The following is an 11673-nucleotide window of genomic DNA, read 5'->3' as shown; positions in this document are numbered from 1 at the left end:
TGACTACATTCAAGATTTACTTCTAATTTGTCGGTATTTAATTTTAAAGATACTTATACATAAATTATAAATTCGCTTTTGTAACTTTTCAATTAACTAGTGATTGTCCAACGAAAGTACTTTCACGTATGGGTTAATGCATGCCTGCAAGTATACTGGTGTTGTCAAGTAATAAAATATCTATCCCACAGGGACTAAATATAAGCTCTAGAATCCAAGCACAATGAACTAACTAAGCTATTGAAATATTTAAGATTGCAAATACAAATCTAAAGGGAAGTAGGAGAAAGAGAGAACTAAAAAGAGTGTTGAGGAACCTGGTTTGGGAAGTGTTCTAGAGATTCAATTTCATTGTAATGTTAGTCAATGTATCATAGATCACCTATCGCCCATCCTCGATTCCTATGTGCTTGTAGGAAGTTAGATTCATTACCGGCTCTTCCGCGCAAAGGTCAAGATGAAATGCTATCTTATCTCTTATCCTATGCTATTAAATGAAAGTGATTCATATGAAGTCCGGTAATGGAATGCCCCTATCACTAGGGCCTCTCAGTCATAAATCACAAGAACATACTAACACTCAATAACATAGAGATAGAAATAATAATTATGTCAAATTCCCTACTTCCTTGTGGAGAATTGTTTCTCCTTTCAAGGCAATGCCTTATATGTCTGAAAATGGGATACCCTTATCACTAGGGTCCCTCAATCATACTATTTAGGGCATTCCCTCTATGAGATTAACAATTCTACACAAACATTCAATCAAACATGAAAATTAAGCTCAAGCACATCACACACACATAAGATCAAGTAAATACAAGGCATAGCAATGTCATATAGATAGGAAATTGATAAATCCATGAGTTTCACATCATAATTACTTCCTTAATCCTAGAACAAGAGATCTACGTCATAACTAGGAGGAAAGAATCCAAAGACATAAAGATTTAATCACCAAAACTCAAGAAAGAGAAGGGAAGAAGGCTTATCCTATATGAAAAGTGGTCTTCGGATCTAATCCAAGCTTCTGGAGATGGAGACGTTAAATTCGGCTTCGAATCATCCAAGAAAGCGCTAAAGAAGTCTAGATCTCACCCAAGTTGGATCTGCCCAAGTGGAGAACCTTCCTCCCTCTGAAAAGGGGAAGAACTCCCCTTAAATAGAGTTGGGAGCGGGCCTGATATGACCCATGCCATGGCTGTGTGGATTCCACACGGTGACAATCTGCCTGGGTTCTGGTTCAGTGGCATGGCCGTTTGAATTCACATGGCCACAGTTGTCTCTGGCTCTGGCTCTGGCTTTGGAAAATCCACATGATCGGGTGTTGCTCCTCTATTTCAATGACACGATCATATGGATTCCACGCGGTAGGAGCTTGCTTCATCTCTGCCTTGTGGCATGGTCGTGTGGGTTTACACGGTCGGTGCCTTCTCCTCCTTTAGCATGTGGCACGGTCGTGTGGATTCCACACAGCCGAGCCCTTTTTCTTTGTTTGTTTCCGAGTCATCTACAAGCGTTGTTTTCACTCTGAAAGCACGTTCTGTCAACAAGGAAACACACAAAAAGCATATCTTCAAAAAAGAAGAGTAATTATGTTGAAAATATTATAAGAGGTATAAAAATACATATATCAAGCGCAAATAAAGTATGTGAATGTGCATTAAAATATGCATAAAAGTATATATAATATACGCACATCACACCCCCGCCTTATCTCTATCCTAGTCAAGTCATCATCCAATTGAATTCCTTATATTTTTGGTGATAGATACTTACATACCACACACTTTGTTCATATTTCTTAAACTATACAAGGTCTCAAAGGACTACTCGGAATCAAGAGAAACATAATATTTATTTCTCCAATAATTTAACTCGGTCTCAAAGGGGTAAATTGTTAATTTTTATTCAGGACAATTATTTTTTATCCCTTATTAAAATATTTTTTGGTTCTTTAAAAATGTAGCACAAACACATATGCAAGTATAATGCAAATGTAGGGATTTTGGTTTTTAAATGAGTTGACATGATCCGAGGTCATCCAATAATGAAAATGTAATCCAAGAAATCATCATGGGAACCTAAGTACTAAATAATTCAGATGAATCATGACTATTCCAAAGTTATCTACTATTCAAACTTAAGTGAAGTGAATCCAAAGAGGCATAGAAATCAAAGAAATCAAATCTAGAAGGACCCGTACCATAGGCAAAAGAATGTCTAGCAAGTTTCAGATGTTCGGATGGCTGCGAGTGTTCGGATCATGAGGATTCAATGTGGGGCTCGATGTCCTCCATCGGGACAGAGACAAACTCGGGAGCTATGTCAGTAATAACCTAGTTGGAGGGATTGCGAACTGTGGTACGCTCAGGGTAAGGTAGAGGTAATGGAAAATCATTCCTCTTAGGAAAGGCAAAGTCATTCTCATCCTAACAAATCATTTTCATGCCAAGACATGTATCGATATTGATCCTATAGTTGCCATGAATAACCTCTAAATCACTAAATTCGCAACCTAAATTTATAGCTATTTGGGTAATCAACCCGCCAAAAACTATTGACCCCGAGGTTGCTTTCCCAGATTTCACAAGGGTTTATAGAAAATGAAAACTGGTATCAAAGTCAACTTTATTTAGTATTGCCCAAAAAGAGTAAAGTTCCCCCTCTCTAATTACCCCGTCACTCTCCCCTCTACCAAAGATAGTTTTGCTCATTACACGATAGAGATATCTAAATACGGGGTTTTGCATATGGAAAGTCATAGCTCTAAAGGGCTCATAAGGATCACTTGACTAGGTAATAGAAGTTCAAAAATCATTCCAACTAAAACCCACCTCAAACCTGCGAGATCCATTGGTAGGTAGGCTAAAATAATTATTGAAATCACTAAATGTCCACTGAAATTCTTGGTTCATCAATCTAAAACTGATGTTATCAATATAATCCTCATCAAAAGTGTAGTAGACCTTAATTGAGCTTAAAAATTTAAGGAAGAGATAGCGATATATTGGTTGATGTGTATACATCATATCATTCCAATCAAAAACACTAATCAATCAATCTATATCTTCCTTAATACCCAAAACTTCCATGGTAGTTGGATCTAAATATCTAGTGCAAATAATTTTTCTAACAACAAGAGTATCATATCTAAATTTTTGTTCATCGTTTCTAAAAATAATATGATACTTATTATCATTACCTTTGTCACGTGCACTATGCTTGCCTTTGCCCTTTGAAGTTGCTTTCTCTTTACCTTTGTCCCTCCCCGGATCTTTTCCTCTACTAGATACGCCACTCCCACGTCATATTATTTTCAAAGAATGAGACATAATGGGAAGATAAGCGAGGAAGAGTGATTAATTGAAGAATAAATAAGAGAGATCTTATGAGAAGAGGTAGATATTGAGAGATGAGGAAGCTTGAGGTTGAAGAAGAAGAAGAGGAATTCTTAGATTTAAGTTTAGATCTAAACCTAGATCTAGATCTTGAAGAGATGAGATCTTAAAATCCTTAGTGAAGAAATTGTGAGGTAAATGAAGAAAGAGGTGAATAGAGATGTGGAGGAAAAGAATTGTGGAGAAGAAGTGGAGAGATGGTTGGTTTGGTGGGTGTGGCGGCGGACATGACAGGGGCACAGTCATGTCTTAAAGACACAATCGGGTTGGGTTAATCTTCACACAGTCGTGTCAATTGACATGGTCGGGGTCTTCTTTGCCTTAGCTGGGGTCACACGGTCGTGTGTATTCCACACGGCCTCACCCAGCTTCCTCTCGAGTTGAGTCACACGGCCGTGTGGATTCATACGGTCGACCTCTTCTTCTTCTCTGCCAAAGCCAAACGGTCATGTGGATTCACACCACTTTAGTCTTTTTCTTCTCGGCTGGCCACACACGACCATGTGAGGTCACACGGTCGGCTCCTGGAGATATGTAAGGGTTGAGTTCTGCTATGGCTTCTCTCCTCTTCAACTTCATCGGTGCCTCCACGCCCATGAGAGGATCATGGTCAGCTCGTCTGAAAATAAAATTAAAAGATAAATAAAATAACAAATAAAGAAAGAAAATTGTAACTAAATAGAATTAAACCCTTAGATTGCCTCCCAAGCAGTGCTTGTTTTAGGTCTTTAGCTCGACCCTGCTTCCGTTCATTATGAATTATACCCATGGAGGGACGGTTTCCCCTCCTAGGTTTGGTGCTTCAAGGTCTTCCTTTATCCTTGCCCTTGGCTGGTAGACATATTTTTTATTTTTGCTTGGGGCCTCCATTCCTCCATTACTGGATTAGGAACAACATCCGACGGCCACCCATGAGGATGGAAATTTTATTTCTTAAGTTGGTGTGCATCTACCCTATTTTTGACATAGGTATAAGATTCAAACAATTCAAATTCTAACCTTTCCTTGCCTATCATCAAAGATAATATGTGATTGTTAACATCAATTACAACTCCTACAGTGGCAAGGAATGGTTTTCCCTAATTGGGATTTTTGGATCTTCCTTCATATCAAGCACCATTAAATCAGTGGGTATGATGCAACCGCTCACCTCTATTAGCACGACTTCGATTATACCCATAGGGTATCTGTATAAATGATCAGCTAATTGCAATGTCATAGTGGTGAGATTAAAGTTTTTCAAACCTAGCTTATTACAAATAGAATATGGAATGGGCTAACACTTGCATCCAAATCACAGAAAGCTTTTCAAAAGTAGTAGTCCCTATCTTGCAAGGGATGGAGAAGCTTCCAGGATCTTGTAGCTTATGTGGTACCATATTTAGAATCAATGCACTACATTCCTCAGTTAATGCTACTGTCTCATGTCCTTCTTTCTTTCTTATGGTTGTTGTGATCTCTTTCAAGAACTTAGCAAACTTCGACATTTGATGAATTGCATCTATCAATGGAACCTCGATGCAAAGCTCTTTAATTTTCTCTAAAAATTTGTTAAATTCTTCATCCTTCTTTGTCATGGTCAATCTTTGAGAGAAATGGACTGTTTGACTTTGGAGTAGTGGTGGAAGAGTCTTTTCAACCTTCTTAGTAATCTCCTCTTCAACTTGAATTTCAACTAGGTTAGGTGAGGGACGAGAGAGCTCTTCTAGGGTATCAATCCCTTTGGGAGCACTTGGAGATCTCCTAAGGTCTGCCCACTTCGTAGCTTAATTCTATTACAATGTTCAACTAGATTCACATCTGCTTTTCTTGGAAAACCCTCAGATGCTCTTGTAAATGAAGAAGTCATTTGGCCTATTTGGTTATCTAGAATTTCATGATGCTTTTCATAATTTTCCATTCTTTGATTAAATTGCTTGAGATCATCCTTTATTTCCATTTAAGCTGCGTGAACCTCTTCAAGAAACTTTTTGATTCTCAACTGTTGATAGTCTTGTGGTGGATATTGTTAATTGTTGTTGAAAATAGCCTTGTGATTGCCTTAGTTGGTAACTTTGCCTTTGATTAATGGGTTGGCCTTAGTCTTGGTTGTTCTTGTAGGGAAAATTTGGGTGATTTCTCCATCCCAAATGTTGGTTGCTACTCGGAAAACCTAGAAGTTCCACTGTACAAAAATTTTGTACAAAGGTCTGAACCTTTTCCTAGCTACCATGTGTTCTTTTAAATTAAATTTTGGATCGCCTGCGGAACTTAACACGTTTGATCCAAAACTTAATCTATTTGTTCTTTTAGGTTTTGACTTGGATCTCCTGCGGAACTTAACACGTTCGACCCAAATCACCTTAAGTTATTAATTCTATTAAATATTAATTTCCATAATTGGTTCCCAGTACTGACATGGCGAGGCACATGGCCTTCTTGGATATGGGAGTAACCACCACCGACTAGACAAAACCTTTTATGGAAAGCTAATATTTAATTTCCTAAAATAACTTTAGGTTAACCGAAAAGAACAATCAAATCACAAGGAAAAATAAAACAAAAGAACACATCATCAAAAAACATATTCGAAATACTAGAATCGTAAGCCTCTTGTATTTGGTATTATTTCCATAAATAACTAGCATGATGCGGAAAGGAAAAATTACTAGTTATACCTTCTAGAAAGACCTCTTGATCTTCTACCGTATTCCTCTTCTAACCTCGGACGTTGTGTGGGCAACGTTCTTCCGAGATGAGAAACCACCAATCACCTTCTTCTTCCTTGCAAGTTTCGTCCATCAAAACATCTTCTAGGATGAAGAGGTTCGGCCACCACCACCATGCTCCAAGGGATGCTAGAAACGAGGCTTGCTTTCTCTCCTTCTTCTCCTTCCTTGATCCGGCCACCAACAAAAGCTCCACCAAGAGATAAGTTTCGGCCAACAAGAGGAGAGGAGAGAAATAGGGCCGGCCACACCACCAAGGAAAAGAGGGAGAAAAATATAATAGAGTCCTTAGCCTTGAAGCCTCCTCTACCCCCTCTTTTATAATCCTTGGTCTTGGCAAATAAGGAAAATTTAATAAAAACTTCCTTAATTCTTTTGCCATTGAAAAGGAAAATTTATTTAATTAAAAACAATTTTTCTTTTCAATTTTGCAATGGCCGGCCACACCAAGAAATCTCCAAGCAAATAAAATTTTAAACACCAATTAAAACTTCCTTATTTGCTTCCGGAAATTTATAAAAATTTCTCAATAATTTTTATCCCTTCATGATTGGTTTATAAAAAGGAAATTTAATAAATTAAAATCTTTCTTTTAAACATGTGGATAAAAAGAAAGTTATCTCTATAAATTAAAATCTCTTTTAATCTACAAATAAGGAAAGATATCAAATCTTTTCTTAATCTTTTGTAGAAACTTATAAAAGAGAATATTTAATTTTAAACTCTCTTTTAAATCATGAACATGATTAAAAAGGAAAGTTTTCTTAAATTTTAAAATCCTCCTTTAAACAACAAATAAGGAAAGATTTCAAATTTTAAACTCTCTTTTAAACATGTAGATGATTTACAAATAAGGAAAGTTTTTACCAAAAATTAAAACCATTCTTTTAAACTACAAATAAGGAAAGAGATTAATCTCTTCTCTTAATCTTTTGTAGAAAGCTATAAAAGGAAATTTTTAATTTTTAAACTCTCTTTTAAAATCATGATATCCACATAAGAAATAATTTTAATAAAAATCCTTTTTAATATTCTAGTGGCCGGCCACCTAAGCTTGGGACCCAAGCTTTGGCCGGCCACCTACATGACTCATCCACTTGATCTTGGCCGGCCCTAGCTTGGGTTCCAAGCTAGCTTGGCCGGCCCCATTGGATGGGTGATCCGGTAGTAAGAGCGGGCCCCCCCCTTCTCTTGCAAAGTCAACGCCAAGTGGAAGTCACCGGAACAGCCGCCCACCCAGAGGAGAGTGTGGTCCGACCGGACGGACGGCCATAGATGGCCGGTCCGACTGGACTGCCGGCCGGCCGATGGAATCGAGTACCCGGAAAGGTCCGACGCTCAGTTAAAAAGGTCATGGACCGAGCTGACCTTTTGACCGATCACAGTCATAAAGCACCCCTGTTTGTTAGTCTCCACAAAGCACAAGTAAACCACTGCGGATGTCCGGTCGGATGTTTAGGTATCTTTCCGCTCGGACTACAAGTTTGGAGCAAAGGAAAGGGCCAGAGGATTTCTTTCTCTGACAACCTGTAGGTTTCACGTGTGTGTCATGCTCCAAATCTTGTGACAGGGGATTCTGCTGTCCCATCGAGGGCATGCTCTGACTGTAGCGATATGGGTCAGGTAAACTTTCTGACAGCCGCGTACCTAGGAAAGGACAGGTAAGCTTTCTGACAGCCGCATACCTAGGATAGGACAGGGGACACTTGACGCACCTGCATCCGAGCAGAGACAATGGACGAGGCTGGTATGTACTCTGAGACTTCTGGAGCCACCTTGTTCATCGTGATTTACCTGACTTGAGCGTCGGAGGGTCGTCGCTGGGAATCCCCTTCCCGGCTCGACTTCTGTGCAGGATAGCCGGAGCATCTCGACACTAGTTGGAGACCTACATCAGCGAGCCTTGGAGCGTCACGTGCCCAGCGTCTGTTGACTTCTGGTTCGGACAGGATCAAATTGGCGCCGTCTGTGGGAACGCTCCTGCATCCGAGCAGAGACAATGGACGAGGCTGGACGACAGCACACGGTGACGCTTTCAAGGGAGGAACTCGACGCTCTGGTCGAGATAAGGGCCGCCAAACTCGTGGAGCAAAAGCAAAAAGCATCCGCCGAGCGGGCGGAGCAACAAGCAACGTCCGCGTCGGGGGGCCGAGCGGAAGCACCTCCAGCCACCGTCGCATTCCACCGGGCCTTATTTCGCACCCCTGAAGCCATACCAGCCCGAAGAGATAGAGGATCTTCCTCAGATGAAATGCCAAGGCGGGATGACAGGAAGGGGAAAGCTCCCCGGGCGGACTCCTCCCGAGCGGATCAATCGCCAATTTTCGGAGGTTATCCTACGAGACCCTCGCCCAAGCACTACGTGCCTCCGACGATCGGCGAATACAATGGAACAACGGACCGGATGATCATCCGGGTAAGTTCGATAATACAGCCCACTACACAGATGGAGTAAAGTGTAGAGTTTTCCTTACCACCCTCTGGATCGGCTCAACGGTGGTTTCAAGGTTGCCGGACGGATCCATCACGAGCTTCAAGGAATTCGAACGGCCTTCCTCCACCACTTCGCCACCAGAAGACAAGTGTCGGCTTGTTTGCCATCAAGCAAGAGCCGAGAGAATCGCTCGAGCTTACATCCAGTGATTCAACCAAGTGGCGATGGACATCCCAACCCACATCGGAAACGATGATGAACGCCTTCACACAAGGCCTTGTTGATGGGGACTTCTTCGTCGCTCATCCGAAAGCCGCCCCGAGACTATGATCACATGCTACATCGGGCCAACGAATACATAAACGTGGAAGAAGCGCAAGCCGCTCGGAAAAAAGAAGCTCCAACCGAGCGTGCACTTGTTCATGCCGAGCGGAAGCAGCACTCCGCTCAGCAACCACCTAGAGGACCAAGGGCTGAAGCAATTCGATCTCCCCACACCAGATCGCACGTGCAAGAAGTGGCTGCCGCTCGGCCCAAGCCAAAGAAGAGGTGGACCCCAATGTTCTGCAAATTCCACCAAACGGATACGCACAACACGAGGGATTGCCGAAGCCTTCCCTTTGTGTCCAATCCTGTTCCCCGGAGAACCGAACGACGGTCTCCTCCCCTCAACACGAGGCAAAGGACCCAGGAAGCCGACCGGACCCGCATAGAGAGGCGACATCACCATACGTCCGATCGGCATAGATCCCCAAGACAGGAAAGTCGCCGGACGTCCAGGGAACGGTCCCGACCATCCACTCGGGAGGAAGAAAACAGGAGCAATACTTCCCGGGGCGAAATCAACGTTATTGCTGGTGGGCCGACCGGAGGAGACTCCAACCGAGCAAGAAAGGCAGGCGTTCGGCAGCTGCAGATCCATACGGTCGGCTGTAGCCAAGAGCGGGCAAGTGGACCGGAAATCACTTTCGGGCCCGGAGACTTGGAAGGAGTAGAAGTACCCCACGACGACGCGCTGCTCATTAAAGCGGTAATAGCAAATTACACCATTCACCGCATATTTGTTGACACAGGGAGCTCGGTCAACATACTATTCAAGAAGGCGCTGCAAATTGATCGAGCCGAGCTGCTTCCAATGACGACCCCGCTCTACGGGTTTACGGGCAATGAAGTTCAGCCGGTCGGACAAATCCGGTTGGCCACCTCGCTGGGAGAAGAGCCGCTCAGGAGGACCAGGACAACAAACTTCGTGGTGGTTGACTCTCCCTCATCCTACAACGTCATTTTGGGACGACCGGCGCTCGGCGAATTCCGAGCGGTTGTCTCAACCTTCCACCAGAAGATAAAATTTCCCGTGGAGGACAAAGTTGGAGAAGTGCGGGGAGATCAACTAGCAGCTCGGCGTTGCTATATAGAGATGATCCGAGCAGAAGCTTCTTCCGCTCGGAAGGTCCCCCGAATCGAGGTACACGCCATAACCGAGAAACCTCCTGCTTTAATTTATGATGAAAAGGAGAAAGTTCAGATCCATCCGACCCGATCGGAGGCCACCACTTTCATCGCCTCAGATCTAGAGGAAAAACAGAAGAAGAAGCTGATCCAATGCCTCCAGCAAAATCATGATGTCTTTGTTTGGTCGACACACGAGTTGCCCGGAATTTCGCCTAGCCTAGCGCAACATGAGTTGCATGTCCGACCTGACGCTCGGCCAGTAAAGCAGAAAAAAAGAGATTTTAGCGCCGAGCAGAATGCCATAATCCGGGCGGAAGTAGAGAAACTTCTGGAGGCCGGCCACATACGCGAGGTGCAGTTCCCGAGCTGGCTAGCCAACGTGGTATTGGTCTCCAAGCCGGGCGGCAAGTGGCGAGTTTGCATTGACTTTCGGGACTTAAACAAAGCATGTCCCAAAGATTTTTATCCTCTGCCCCGGATAGATCAGCTGGTGGACTCTACGGCCGGCTGTGAGTTAATTTGCATGCTCGACGCCTACCAGGGCTATCACCAGGTACCGCTCGCCCGCGAAGATCAAGAAAAGGTGAGCTTCGTAACGTCCGACGGCACATATTGTTCGGATTGAAGAATGCCGGAGCCACCTATCAACGCTTGATGAACAAGGTTTTCAAGGAGCAGATCGGGCGGAATCTGGAAGTTTATGTTGACGACATTCTTATCAAATCCGTCCGAGCGGCCGATCTTTTCAAGGATATGGAAGAAACCTTCCGAACACTGCGCAAATATGGAGTCAAGCTAAATCCACAGAAGTGCCTGTTCGGAGATAAAGGGGGGCGTTTCTTGGGGTACATAGTGACCGAGCGGGGAATCAAGCAAATCCCAACAAGGTGAAAGCTCTGCAAGACATGCTTCCTCCCAGAAACACAAGGGAAGTGCAACGGTTGACCGGTCGGATAACTGCTTTGTCCAGATTCATCTCCAAAACTGCCGACCGGAGCCTGCCATTCTTCAAGATCCTGCGCAAGGCTACTAAGTTCCAGTGGAACGAAGAGTGTGACCGAGCATTTGAAGAGTTGAAAACATATCTGAATTCTCTGCCTATACTTGTCAAGCCGATCGGGGGTGAGTCACTTTATATGTATCTATCGTCAACTGAGCATGCTGTAGGCTCAGCACTTGTGAGGGCGAGCGGCGAAGAGCAGCCGGTGTATTTTCTGAGCCATATTTTGAAAGATGCTGAATCTCGCTACACCGGGCTCGAGAAGTTGGCCTTTGCATTGGTTCTAGCCGCTCGGCGCCTTCGACCGTATTTCTTGGCCCACACAATCATTGTCCTGACGAACAGTCCACTCGGAAGAGTCCTGTTGAATCCAGAAGCGTCCGGACGGCTTATCAAGTGGACGACAGAATTAAGCGAGTTTGACATCCAGTACCAGCCCCGCTCGATTAAAGCCCAATCCTTGGCTGATTTTGTGACCGAAGTGCAGAGGCCCGAGCCGGAAGCTCTGTGGAAGATATATGTGGATGGGTCTTCCACTCGACTCGGAAGCGGGATTGGGATATTACTTATCTCACCGCAAGAAGAAAAGATGCACCTATCCGTCCGGCTGGACTACAAGGCCACCAACAATGAGGCAGAGTATGAGGCCCTTATAGCCGGATTACAGGCGGCACGACA

This window comes from Zingiber officinale, chromosome 6A (assembly GCF_018446385.1).
Source record: "Zingiber officinale cultivar Zhangliang chromosome 6A, Zo_v1.1, whole genome shotgun sequence".
Taxonomy (NCBI): domain Eukaryota; kingdom Viridiplantae; phylum Streptophyta; class Magnoliopsida; order Zingiberales; family Zingiberaceae; genus Zingiber; species Zingiber officinale.
Note: the sequence above shows the minus strand (reverse complement) of the source record.